At 35.0% G+C, this 4,040-nt stretch overlaps 1 pseudogene; it reads right to left on the bottom strand.

Moving 5' to 3' along the window:
- Positions 1–1,753: 1,753 nt before the first annotated feature.
- Positions 1,754–3,749, bottom strand: LOC136843734 (uncharacterized; annotated as a pseudogene).
- Between the last annotated feature and the right edge of the window lie 291 nt (positions 3,750–4,040).

Genomic DNA, 4,040 nt, shown 5'->3' with positions numbered 1-4,040 from the left:
TTACCTTTGACACATGATTACAAATATTCGCCAGCGATTGAAAAACTCTGTATTGACTTATTTGATGCAAAATTTGTTAGTGAAGAGAACTAAGGCAGTCTAGACTTAATTTTTCAAATTTAAATATTATTATAGCAGTTTTAATAAACATGATACGAACTTGTGACGTTATGAATCCAAAACTAAAGACAAAGTTGATAATAACAACAAATAATACGTTATATCTACAAAACTATTGTGTTTTAAAGGAAGGATTTTTAGTAAAGTGAATAAAATGACGCTCCTTCATTGTAGTTAGCAAATGATAAGGACAAGAAAAACGCCGAATAAACTTTCAGATTTATTCTGTAAAACATAGCAAAATAATCAGCATCTCTTGAATAAAAAAATAATTCTCATTTATAAGCAGAGACAAAAACATAAGAAATAACTTTGGTCATTTTTAAGCCTCAACGAGACCTTTATTAGACTAGAACTAAGTCTTGGAAATAGCAACATTATAGATAGAAAAAGAGCAAACATAAATGTTTATTCATGTACCTATGAAAGAAAGAAAATAATAATTCCATCCATGAACATAGAAAAAACATAAGCGATGTGAAATAACATCTCATAAAGTTTTTAGCTACCTGTTTAATTATTACCTTTGGCAATTTTATGCTTTTGGTGAACGTTTCTTAGACTAAAATAGTTGAACAGACAAAAATGCATTGTAACAGAAGTATCTAATGAAAGAAACAAATAAGTAGATGTTCTAAAGGTTTTCATAGAAGGGCTTGTACTGTTTAGGGATCAGATTCTCAGTGCACAATTTCATTAAGCCATCTTTCTTGGCTTGGGATATTCCAGGCTTGGAATTGTAACAAGGTATCAGTGTCACACCGTCACTCTTCTTCTTTTAAGTACAATCACTTCATGAAAATCCTTCTGATAAGAGTTTTTGCAGAAAACTGAGCAGGTGACTCTTGATAATTTCAAAGCTTTAATCTGGTTCATCTTGATGCCTTTCATGTTCAAAGAACCCAAATCTGTTGCAATCAGTTTTATGTTAAGGAAATCTTCAAAGGTCATTTCTTTTACTTTGAATGGTTCTCCCCTCTTTTTTGCTGTTCTGATTCCGGTAATGAAAGTTTCAGGCAGGAAAATTGGCCCACTTTTTCGAAGCCTTTTCATATTTCGTTCAATGAGCGAATGGGCAGAATCGCCCTCATTCTGGGTGTGCCCTCGAATCAAGTACTTGTGAGTAACAGATTTAATATTCAAGAAGTTGACTGCGTATAGGTACAATGAGAGCATGAATTTGTTTTTCTGCTGGCCACCACAATTATCAGAATAGAATGTTATATCAGTAATTCCCTTTTCTGAGCATTTTTCATGAAATCTAGTACACAGCTACCCAATTCATTCACGCCTCTGTGACCATTTGATTCGTCCCACACATAGCAATAACATTCATTGGACTTTAAATCATAGATAGTGAAGTTCAGAACGTTGAGCTTTGATGTATAGTAGAAGTGAGAAACTTCTCCTTTGGGAAGAGAGAAGACTGCTTGTAGGTCATACACTGCGACAGCATGGGTAGATGGAGTAGTTGTTTTGTCCACATTTTTTCGTTTCTGGAGAGCTGCTTCTCTAAGTGATGTTGGTCATAATTTTCTTTCAAACTCTGTTTCTCAGCATCGGTTGCATTATGAAACGCCTCACAGGTATCACATTGGTCTTTTTAGGTTGAAAATGAAATATTGTATTCATTTTTGAATATGTTATAGTAGTAGGCATAATTTACATATTCAACTTTTTCTTCTTTACAAATGTTCACATAGTCTCTATGAAGTTCTGCAACTGTTTTACTGCCATCTATGAATTCTCTCGATGTATTTGCTCTCATGTAGTGGCTTTCTATTCTTGGGATGGAATCGATGTGTTGTCGTACTTTGTCCACAGTAGATTGTCGAGACCTTTAGTCTTGGTGTGCTGTCCTCTTTTTCAGGCTCCATAAGGACTCCTACCACTTTTGCCCTTTTCTCTTGTACTGTGCGAATAGGCCTGTCGTTGATATCTAAAGTATTTTGAAAAATAATTTGCAAACTCTCTTTTTCACCATCAACATTGAAGAAAAAGCATTATTCAGGTTCCTTGAGGTCGCTTTCCACCAACACGAATATATCTGTAAGAGGGCTGATTTGTTCCATGCAATTTAATATGAATAATCGTTGCTTCTCTAAAGATCCTAATTGCCAATAATCACTAAATATGGTTTCTCTCTCTTCATTTGAAAAGGTTGAAAAGCACTTAAGCCTACATTTTTCAGTGCAAGGAGGCTTCATTGCTCTTGCAGGTCTCTCCCGGTGATTCTTGGACGCCATCTTGTAAGATTTTCCTTCATTTCTAAGTTTTTTCTGTGCATTTCTGTACCATGTTTGTGGGTTTCTCTTTCTTTTAAAACCTTTTTTCTTCGCTGGACTATTGAAGATGCCTTCTGTACCACTTTGATCTCCTGAATATTCATCACTATCATTACTCTGGTCTTTTTCTGTAGTACCCAATAATTCTGGCTCGGGAACATAATCTTTGTCTTTAACAGAATCGTCTGAATCCACTAAAGCAGAGGAGGAAGTGCTTGATTCTGAGGAAGAACTGCTTGATTCTGAGGAAGAACTGCTTGATTCGTCATCAGACGTGTCCTTAGGCAATTGAACATTAGAATCAACGTAGTAGTTCTCGCCCAAATCAGAAGTGGTAAAATGTTCTTCATTAGAAACTAAGTTTATGTGGGCTTTAGAAGTAGATGGTTCTCCTTCCAAAGAGGTGTGAGAGTCCTCATCCATGTTCTTACTCTGCCTTTGCAAAGAGTCACTGGCTCTTTCTTGTAACGATCCTAAAAAATGGAAATAAAGAAGTTAGCATGAGAATATATATATTTTTTAATGCGTGGAAAAATTCAAAGATGCTAACAATTTGAAACAAAGAAGTTAGCAAGAGAATTTTTTAACCCTATTTAGATCTGGTTTTCTTGCTCTGTCTGTGGGGCGTGTTATCAGTTGAAATCAAATATATTCAAATTTCCTTATTATCAAGTTGTGATTTAATTTTTTTTTAAGCTGTAAACTGATGGGATAAGCTCCTGGCTTTCATCTAGCCCATGGTTGTGAAAAAGAGAAAACAAAGGGACTCAAGACTTTAGGTGATGATAGACCTGTCTCTTGAAGGAAGAAAGATTATAAGTATCAGGAAAAACACCCTGCAGGAAGATTGTTCCAAAGCCTAGAAGTGGTAGGGAAGAAATATTTTTAATAACATGCGAGAAGTACCATTTTCTAATATATTCATGTGCAAAAATATTCATAATATCTGCTCTCAAACGTAGTGGCAGAAATAAATGAAATAATTTTGAGAACAGCTATGGAGGCCATTGCAGGAGAGAAACAAAAAATCAGGATAGCACACAAAAATCACAAGTATTTTTCAATGAGGAATTCAGTTGTAACAGGATAGAAAGTGAGCTTGTTATGAGTTCAAAAAATACACCAGATAGGATTAAAGCAGCAAATATTTACGACTTAATACTCATAGATTAATCACAAATTACCTGTGTCAGCATCGTTGGAAATTAGCTTTAGGCCTATGCCATGGCTATTCTTCGCTAGAGCTAACTTCAGAAATTTTTCCCCGCGTCCATTCATTTTATTGAACACAGATGGAGTGGGCAATATCTGCAAAAAAAAACTAATAGTTTTCAGACAATCGGCACATCTTTGCTAGATTGGTTGAATGTTAGTGGCTATAGTGTCATAATTCAAAAATAATTTTAATGAATTATTTCACACGTCTTCATACTTCAGATTTAAAACGACCCATTTCTACCTAAAGTTCAATCAAAAGGCACCTTTACATCCTAATTTGTGACAATAATGACACATCTACAGATAACCAACAAGAGTGTCCGCATTTTCAGTTGCAGAATGTATCATATTGTTTACACCCAACAAGGGTGTCTGCATTTTCAGTTGCATGTTGTATCATTTTGAAATAGTTTCCAA

The sequence above is a fragment of the Macrobrachium rosenbergii genome, chromosome 12, assembly GCF_040412425.1.
Source record: "Macrobrachium rosenbergii isolate ZJJX-2024 chromosome 12, ASM4041242v1, whole genome shotgun sequence".
NCBI lineage: Eukaryota > Metazoa > Arthropoda > Malacostraca > Decapoda > Palaemonidae > Macrobrachium > Macrobrachium rosenbergii.
This window is presented reverse-complemented; position numbering and strand designations above follow the sequence as displayed.